Source organism: Apium graveolens, chromosome 3 (genome assembly GCF_009905375.1).
Source record: "Apium graveolens cultivar Ventura chromosome 3, ASM990537v1, whole genome shotgun sequence".
In the NCBI taxonomy this organism is placed as follows: Eukaryota; Viridiplantae; Streptophyta; class Magnoliopsida; order Apiales; family Apiaceae; genus Apium; species Apium graveolens.
This window is the reverse complement of record NC_133649.1, coordinates 2991046-3001731: the sequence shown is the minus strand read 5'-3', so window position 1 is coordinate 3001731 and position 10686 is coordinate 2991046. Positions and strand designations below refer to the sequence as shown.

At 36.4% G+C, this 10686-nt stretch overlaps 1 non-coding gene across 1 annotated transcript; it reads left to right on the top strand.

Annotated features, from left to right (window-relative positions):
- The first annotated feature begins 4389 nt into the window (after nucleotides 1-4389).
- On the top strand, nucleotides 4390-4496 carry LOC141716427 (small nucleolar RNA R71). Its single transcript, XR_012573138.1, has one exon. It is a non-coding gene; the product is annotated as a small nucleolar RNA R71 (small nucleolar RNA).
- Nucleotides 4497-10686: the final 6190 nt, after the last annotated feature.

The following is a 10686-nucleotide window of genomic DNA, read 5'->3' as shown; positions in this document are numbered from 1 at the left end:
AGTTATCTATCTTGATTACATAGGGCAAGTAAAACGGTTAGAGTTACCTACGAATCATGCATACACGTACATGAACCTATGCTAGCATGGCAAGTTCTAAACCTCTATATTCACTGTCGCTTCAATAGAGATTAACACGCTATCTTATATGTTAGCTACTCATATAAGACGAATAAGCACAACCATACTAGGATATCAATCAATCACCACGCACCAAGATATCGAAACAATTAACTATTGAAATCCATAAGTAAATCCGCTAGAATCCCATGACAACGATTAGCCCATAATCGAACTCATCGTCACCATGGGTTCCAATGAAAGCATGGTATAAACAAGGTCTTAATAAACTAAATAATAATCAAAGTACGAATAAACGAGATCTAGGTTCAACAAGAACGAAAACGAGCATCCAAAGTTACAACTAATTCAAATAATCACAAGTTGAAATCAAGATCTTCTTTTTCGGAGTTGTTCTGTGCTTCTAGGTCTTCTCCTTGGTATCCCAATCTTCCCGGATGATGAAACCCTTTTTTTTAAGTATATATACGCCCCTAGTGGACCTGGACCCTTAAAATCGTCAAATTCTACTCAAAAAAGGCTTTTTCAGCGAAATCAGCGACCAGCCGCGCCCTGAGCGGCCGCTCGGCTCTCCTGAGCGGGCGCTCAGCTCTCTGAGCGGGCGCTCAGCTCTGCTGAGCGGGCGCTCAGCTACTGACTGGGAAAAATATTCTGATGAATCTTGTTTTGGCCATAACTTGAGTTCTACTCGTCAGAATTAGGCGATTCAACTGCCCACGCGAAGCTATTGAGATTCTCTACAACTTGACAATGGCCTTGGCTTCCAATTCTGATCACTTTTAATAATATTTCCTTTAAAAGCTCTTTTCTTCATTTAACTGATACTTGAAATGCATTAACACAAAAACACATCAAAATACCAACAACTTGAGTCCAAAATACCAATTTAAGCTTGTAATAAAGCATTCCAAGTGGATATAAAATCCACTTATCATACCCCCAAACTTGAATCGATGCTTGTCCTCAAGCATAAACAGACTCAAAACTATAAAACAAACCTAATGAATGCAACTATGTGAATGCAACTAAATGATAATGCAATCGATCCCCTCAGAATAACCATAACCAAATGAATAAACCAATGCCTCTAAGAATGCAATAACTTGAAACAGAGTTCAAATAAATCCCACAAACCAACTCATAAACCAGAAACGTGCGGGTGTGGATGCTTAACAGATATACTCTCGATACTAGATCAATAACCCTAACTTATCTATCATTGAAACAATCAAAAGTTTATAAACAGAATAGACAATAAACGCATTATGACTCACAACACCTCTTTTCTACTAGAGTTATACAAGGATTCACACTATTATTGAACACATAGCAAAGATGCTTATTTGATCGTGTAATGAATGAGGTCCCAAAAGACTTATACAATAATACCCATGTAGCGAGCGTTAGGTTAGCGGATCCCAGACTATAAAAGCCTTAGGTCACTAGGCACAAAGTCCCCTAGAACTTAATAACTCGAGTATTAAAGAGCTCACTCTTGATCAATTGTGCATAAACACATACTTTTTTTCTTTCTTTTTTTTTTCTCTTTTTTCTTTTTTTTTTCCTTTTTTTTTCAACACTTTCTGAATGAGTGCGTTTCGCTCCATCTCATTCAACCCTAGACTACTCATAAAAATATGAGCCGGCTACTAGCCATTTGACGCCTAGCCTTACAACAACTAGCAATGAAATCCAAGTTTTTCTCCAGATAAAAAAAATCAGTATTTTTACGTCATTACGAGAATATCACAAATTCTAAATATAACCAAGTGATTAAATCTCAACAACAAACAAGTATGATCATGATCTAGATCAAAAGCAACCCTATAAGACTTTGTGAAAATATTTATTTCTGGCATGCAAATCAATTCATTAAGACTTAAACATCCCTCTATTCCTCATCACCACACTCAAATCAACATCAACTTATCCAATATCATAGTTCATCTTAAGGGATCATGCTAAATATGCATGCAAATGCAACTATATGAAATTACATAAAAACAAACAAATATGTCCTAAATGAATAATCATGCAAAAATATGAATGAACTACAACTAAACATGCAACATAAATCTATATGAATCTATATGGACACACACTACTAATCCTTACATTATCACCCCCAAACTTAAAATTTTCAATGTCCTCATTGAAGGTAATAATAAGGATTTCAGGCATACCTAGTCGTCGGAAAGATCACCCTCTTCGGGTGGAGGATCAGGTGGCCAATCAACCTCGCCACTAGTGTCTCGGAAAATAGTACCGAAAGCATGTGTCAAATCTTCAGCAAGATGACGGTGAATGTCGTGCATGGCCTCCATACGCCTAATTACTCGCCTGTACTGCTCGTCACCAACACCAGTCCTATCAACTACCTGCTGCACATGAGAAGAACCCTCTATAGGCACTGGAGGATCCGTTCGGCTACCCTCTACATCATCAAAGATATATCCCAACCCCTTGTCAGAGGGTGCACCTAAGAATGAATAACTCAAGTGATTTGGTAGTGGGTTGAGCTCAAGTGTAGGAGCATCTTCAATAGACGACTCGATACGATCCTGAGAAATTTTCAGCTCTGCTAACCCAAGAGAATCGAATGGCACATCCAACTTCCTCTTCCACAGAGGTGCATTCAAAACCTGAATTTGCTCTACTTTAAAGCACTCCTCTTTAGCTGTGGGTAATTTTATTTCCTTGAACACATTGAAAGTGACCTTCTGATCATGAACCTTCATCGTAAGCTCTCCTTTTTGCACATCGATCATAGTTCGGCCTGTAGCCAAGAATGGTCTTCCCAAGATAATGGGAATCTTCTTATCTTCCTCGAAATCAAGAATTACAAAGTCAGCAGGGAAGAAGAGTTTATCCACCTTGACTAAGACATCCTCCACTATACCTCGTGGATAAGCGATGGAACGGTCAGCTAGTTGCAATGACATGTATGTTGGTTTCGGCTCAGGCAGACCAAGCTTCTTGAAGATAGATAAGGGCATCAGATTGATGCTAGCTCCTAAATCACATAAACACTTGTCGAATGACAAGTTTCCGATGGTACAAGGAATAGTGAAGCTTCCAGGATCTTTAAGCTTCGGAGGCAACTTCTGTTACAGCACAGCACTGCATTCCTCCGTTAGAGCAACGGTCTCTAAGTCATCGAGCTTCACTTTCCGAGAGAGAATACCTTTCATAAACCTCGCATAGCTAGGCATCTGTTCAAGAGCTTCAGCGAAAGGTATGTTGATATGAAGTTTCTTGAACACCTCCAGAAACTTCTCAAAATGCTTATCCAGCTTTTTCTTCTGCAACCTTTTAGGAAAAGGAGGTGGAGGATAAATCTGTTTCTCCCCTGTATTACCCTCAGGAGGAGTGTGTTCCACAGTAGTCTTCCTTGGTTCCACCTCTACTTCCTTCTGCACATCTTCTTCAGCCACAACTGCATTTTCTGAATCTTGAGATTTTTCAGGCTCTTCGTCTTGCTGAATTTGGGGGCTTGCGACCTTTCCAGACCTTAAGGTGATGGCGTTCACATGTTCTTCAACTTTCTTCTTTCCTGGATTGGCTTCTATATCACTAGATAGCGTTCCTGGTGGTCGATTCAATAAGGCATTAGCAATTTGCCCTATTTGGTTCTCCAGATTCTGGATAGAAACAGCCTGGCTTTGGCATATAAGAGCCTGGTTTTTGCACATAAGTCTCAACTCCTCCAATTCAGATTTTTCATTCGAAGATAGACCTGCATCATGAGTTTGTTGTTGAAGTTGGAGTTGTTGTCTTGGTGTAAATTGTTGCTGAAAACCAGGAGGGTTAAATAGCTTATTTCCAAACTGCTGGAATGGCTGTTGCATCACATTCTGATTGTTGCTCCAGCTGAAGTTAGGATGATTCCAGTTGTCAGGATGATAAGTGTCTGGAACTGGTTATTGCGATCTCTGAAAGTTGCTCACAAACTGAGTTGAGTCACTAGATATAGCGCATTGCTCCGTCACATGCGGACCGGCACACAGCTCACAAACACTATTTATCTGTTTAACACCATAGTTAGCCAGAGAATCGATCTTCATAGACAACGCCTTTAGTTGAGCAGTGATAGCCGTAGCTGTATCCACTTCAAGAACTCCTGCTACATTGCCCTGTGGATATCTCTGGGTTGGATACTGATATTCATTAGCAGCCATCAGTTCAATTAGATCATAATCTTCCTCATAGCTCTTTGCCCATAATGCTCCGCCTGATGCTGCATCGAGCATGGGTCTGGACTGTGCTCCCAACCCATTGTAAAAACAAGTTATGATCATCCAATCAGGAATTCCATGATGAGGACACTTCCTAAGCATCTCCTTGTAGCGCTCCCAAGCTTCACTTAGCGATTCTCCCATTTGCTGTGCAAATTGAGTAATAACATTCCTGAGTGCAGCTGTCTTCGCCATAGGGAAGAATTTAGTAAGAAACTTCTGAGCAAGATCTTCCCAAGTAGTAATCGAACCAGCTGGTAGAGAGTGTAACCATCTCTTAGCCTTGTCCTTCAGAGAGAATGGGAACAGTCTCAGCTTCACAGCATCTTCAGAAACACCGTTGAACTTGAAGGTGTCGCATATTTCAATGAAATCCCTAATGTGTGTATTGGGATCTTCCGTTGGAGAACCCCCAAACTGGACTGAAGTCTGTACCCATTGAATTATGCCGGGCTTGATCTCAAAGGTATTAGATGTCATAGCTGGCCGGACAATACTAGATTGAATGTCATTGATCTTGGGTTGAGAAAAATCCATCAAGGCTTTCGTTCGTGCTGCTGGATCTCCCATTGTAATGAGTACCTGAAACACAAACAAATAAACCGTGAAAGTAAAAGAATCTGAGTCAGTGAACTTTAACGACCACTGATGACAAGCACATAAACTAAAAATTAACACCGAGTCCCCGACAGCGGTGCCAAAAACTTGTTAGGGCGAAAACACGCGCTAATATTCACGCAAGTATACGCGTTCGCAAGTAGTATAAGATATAAATCAGATTCGTTCCCACAGAGACTGGTTTAGGTTAAGTTCAATGTATGCACCTATGCAACAATGTATGGTTATCGCTCAATGCTAAGATAAATAACAAATTGGGTTTTTATTAAACTAAGAGATTATACTAAATAACATTAACTAAGAGAATTGAAGTTGAATTACTATATATGACAAACATGGGATTCTAACTTCATTATATACTTCATTCAATAGCCTTCTCGTTCTTAACCTTAGCATGTGATGGTGATGACACTAATCAGATAACACGAAACTGATAAACGCCAACTTTCGTTGCACGAGTACCATTCTACCAGACATCCACAAAAGAGATAGAAGCTGAATATGCACCAATTATATTGAGACCCTATATGTCTATAGAATTTGACAACATAACGGTTTAATAACAAGTTATCTATCTTGATTACATAGGGCAAGTAAAACGGTTAGAGTTACCTATGAATCATACATACACGTACATGAACCTATGCTAGCATGGCAAGTTCTAAACCTCTATATTCACTGTCGCTTCAATAGAGATTAACACGCTATCTTATATGTTAGCTACTCATATAAAACGAATAAGCACAACCATACTAGGATATCAATCAATCACCACACACCAAGATATCGAAACAATTAACTATTGAAATCCATAAGTAAATCCGCTAGAATCCCATGACAACGATTAGCCCATAATCGAACTCATCGTCACCATGGGTTCCAATGAAATCATGGTATAAACAAGGTCTTAATAAACTAAATAATAATCAAAGTATGAATAAACGAGATCTAGGTTCAACAAGAACGAAAACGAGCATCCAAAGTTACAACTAATTCAAAGAATCACAAGTTGAAATCAAGATCTTCTTTTTCGGAGTTGTTCTGTGCTTCTAGGGTCCTTGGTATCCCAATCTTCCCGGATGATGAAAACCCTTTTTTTTAAGTATATATACATCCCTAGTGGACTTGGACCCTTAAAATCGTCAAATTCTACTCAAAAAAGGCTTTTTCAGCGAAATCAGCGACCAGCCGCGCCCTGAGCGGCCGCTCAGCTCTCCTGAGCGGCCGCTCAGCTCTCCTGAGCGGGCGCTCAGCTCTCTGAGCGGGCGCTCAGCTCTGCTGAGCGGGCGCTCAGCTACTGACTGGGAAAAATATTCTGATGAATCTTGTTTTGGCCATAACTTGAGTTCTACTCGTCAGAATTAGGCGATTCAACTGCCCACGCGAAGCTATTGAGATTCTCTACAACTTGAAAATGGCCTTGGCTTCCAATTCTGATTACTTTTAATCATATTTCCTTTAAAAGCTCTTTTCTTCATTTAACTGATACCTGAAATGCATTAACACAAAAACACATCAAAATACCAACAACTTGAGTCCAAAATACCAATTTAAGCTTGTAATAAAGCATTCCAAGTGGATATAAAATCCACTTATCAGGAAGACCTTGAATAATTCTAAAAGATGATGACATGACTTATACTGAAAAATACTGATAATTCCAAAGTACCGAATGATATAATTGGTAAAAAAATACAACCTAAAAAAATGTAAAACTTCATATGGGGAGTTGGAGTCAGGTAAGAGGAAAAAGTAAATATCACAAGCCTAGGTCAACAAGCATTAATATATGTTGTCATCTCATTATCCAAAATTGATACAGATATTGAATGCTTGAAAGATTTCAAAGGTTCATTTTTTGTGTCAGTCCTCTCAATCTCGGATATAAAAATATCAATATGGAAATGGATCTTTAAAAGGATATGATATTGATGATCTAGTAAAGAATTGGAAAAAAATCTCAAAACATGTGTTGAACTGGTTAAATTAAAAAGGAAATAAGAATACTCTGATAATTGGAAAAATCAAGATGGGGGGAGAGAGAAGGGAACATTTAAGGAAGATGACTCAAAAAAAATGCCAAAAGTTCTAAATCTAACATGCTTGCATGTACATATAGTTGGTGAATAGTAGAAAGTTTTGTATAACCTAGCATCATTCATGTATTTTTACGTTACATTTTTTTTGCTAATTCATTATATTCATACTCTTATTATATTAAAAATTGATACAATTCAATTTGTTGAATATGGATTTCATACTTTTTCTTTTCATTGTTGATTATTATTATAATTTCTAACTCAATTTTTTTTCATCATCATGCATTATGTAGCTGTTATTTTTTTCTTTAATTCGAACAAATTACCAAAAACAAATTGGGAATAAATTTACCACGATGCCCAATTTCATATAATAACAAAAATATCACTCCGTAAGTATAATACATCTTATTCCGACAACCAGCATTGCAACAAACTTAGGAAAGTGTCCTAAAACAAATATTTAAAATATGAATTTGATGGGAATTTTTCTCTAAACCTTGAGCATGTGAGATCACGGCATATTTCTAAAGATGACTTTGACTTGAATATAGTGTTGCTTTTTCGAATATATTTACTTTCCAATTATACTTATTAATAGGCAAAAGTTCAGTGCAGTTACATATAAGTTGTAAATAATGTTAGGCCATTTACCTTCTCTTATAGACCATGTACCTTTTATATCATCTGCATTGTACTATAAATAATTTATGCGTTACACACATAAAAAATATAGGAAATGAATAGAATGAAAGGTGGTGAAAGATTGTTGCAGAAGGTTGTTGCCGCATAGTGTTTCTGTGGTAGACATGTGGCTGGTAATTTATCACTGAAAGGTCTAAGTGGGGATATCTAGCAGGCTTCCTTGACTATGCATGCTGATGATGCATGCTGATGATTCATGTATAATAAGTGAATAAATTTGATATGCGAATAAATTTTACATGCGCAGTGTTAAACAATGCATGCTCTGCTAGTATACAGAAGATTTCAGGTTATATGACTTATATGTAAGAAGTATCATAAGGAAATTCTTGTAAAACTAACATTCAAGGAAGAGATATCCAGTTGCAAGGAAAAGCAGGGTAATATGTTTGGAACTTCTAAAACTAATACGTTCCTAGGACATACCTGGCGCAGTTCGTAAGGACTTGTCTTCCAACCATAATGATGTAGATTGCCTGGTCAATACTTTGTTTCATTCTTTTAACTTCTAATACACATTGCTTCCACCAGGCACAAAATATAACACTCTAATTTTAATAATAGTGAACATGGAGTGATAAAAAACTTGAATTCTAAATTCCATAGATGTTATCATGAGAGTGGGATGATGTGTTAAATATCCTTGGTTCTATAAAGTATTTATTTCTCAAATTTTGATGTTGTAGAGTCATACGTGGATCTGGAAGTAAAATATATAACTCTAATTCTTCTCATATATATATATATATATAATTAAAAGGCACATGATAGCTATATCCTTTAATTCCCTTGTAATATATATTTATAAGTTGTTATGTCTTCAGTAAAATCATACTTGTAAAAATTATGACCTTATACTGGTGTTTGTTATGTGTAAATAATATAGAAGAGTTATATTACTGTATAAACACTTGAAGCATAAGTGAAGTATGAACAAAAATGTAAGAGGAGAATAAACAACTCTATATTGCTATAAAACATTCAGCTTGCTTATTACAATGAAAATGGAAGATATAAATAGAACAACTAAATTTGGGGGCCAAGTTGTTATGACATCATGACCATGATGTTGCAATGACGTCATTATTGCTACTCTAGTGCTACAATACTAATATTAATAAATAATTATGTTAACAATCCCCTCAAACTTAAGATGCTTGTGGAAGCAAATTGAGTTTGTAAACATGATGTAGAAGAAGATGAGTTTCGTAGAGGGAACATGATGTAGAAGAATCATGACTTGCTGAACTTGTTGACCGATGAGTTTGATAATCAATCTCTAGTGTTAGAGACATTCAAATATATGTGTATATTGTTGGGTTTTGAGCACATAAACGCAACGGAAATAGTAATTAAAACGTGAAAAATTAGAGTTTTCAAAAACCACTGCAGGATCCATGCGAAAAACAGATATTTAATTCGTAGATCAGATTGTTTACCTTAAGAAGTTTTACGATTATGGTTGTCAAAAGGAGGGTTAAATCTCATCTAGATCATTTATATTTCTCATACGATTCATAATATACCCAATGTCCACTTTTATCATTACCTGGTCAAGGATAACTTTTAATGGAATCAATGTATATTAATTCTCGTCTAGAATTATAATGACTTCAGGTCTAAGGACCATTACATCATTATCACTGTGAGAATTACTTATGACACAACAGACATGTAGAATCTCACATTGGGTATGTCCAGCACCATGTACATATACATCTGCATGTGTTTTTGACTTTAGTATTACTATACCTATGATCAATGAGATGTGATCATCAGTCAACAAACACACTAGTCTTAATGCATTATTATTGTCCCTTAATAATAATACTCGACTAGGGACCTTTAGGAATATTGATACTATTCTCATAATCTCATTTTTAAGTCACATACTTAGAGATATAGAATTGCATATCATATTCCAAGGACATTTATTAATCTAACATTTATATCGCAGTAAATTAAGAATTAATAAACTATAAAGGGAATAATCGATAGAACATAAACATTAATAATCCTAATGTCTTAAACTAAAATATCATAGTGTTGTCTCTAGGGCACAAACACTAACAATCTCCTACTTGCACTAGAGCCAATCACCCATGTATCTAATACTCATGGAACTAGTATGACCATCGTGCTTATGCTGCGACAAAGCCTTAGTCAGTAGGTCTGTAACACTATCATTACTATGCACTTTATATTTATATCTCCTTGATCATTAATCTCATTAATAAGGTGATATCGCTTAAGGACATGCCTAAACAGTCTCCTTGGCTGTTTCGAAAACATCAATATATTCGTCTTCCATAGAATCATCAATGTTCTTGTTATGAACTATTCAAGCTAACATCAATTATATTTAGACAAAACACAAATCAGGCATAGACACATTATTATCCTTGTCTATCCATAAATTAAGTTAAGAAACTAGTATCAGTGTAACCCTTTACAAATAGTTCTCTATCTTCTCCTTACACCAAAAATAAATCTTTAGTCCTCTTTAAGTACTTAAGAATATTCTTGACAACTATTGAGTGACCCTCACCTGTATTAGACTGGTATCTGTTCGTCATGCTCAAAACATACGAAATATCAGGACAAGTACATATCATTGCATACATTATAGATCCAATTTCCGAAGCATATGGAGCTTTTCTAAGACGACCCTTATCATCTAATGATTTAAGGCAGTTATCCTATGAGATCACTATCTCATGAGACATCGAAACATATCCTTTCTTTGTCTCTTACATCATAAAATACTTTATCAATGTATGTACTCCGACTAGGTTGATTAATCTCTTCAATCTATCTCTATAGACCTTGATCTCTAATATATAGGTAGCATCGCCTAAGTTTTTCATCGAGAAACTATTTCTCAACCAAGTCTTAACAGCCTTTAGAGAAGGTATGTCATCTACATAAAATACTAGGAATGTCATATGGCTCCCACTAACCTTCTTGCAAACACATCCTTTTGCCAAATCTCATAGTCAGAGTAAACA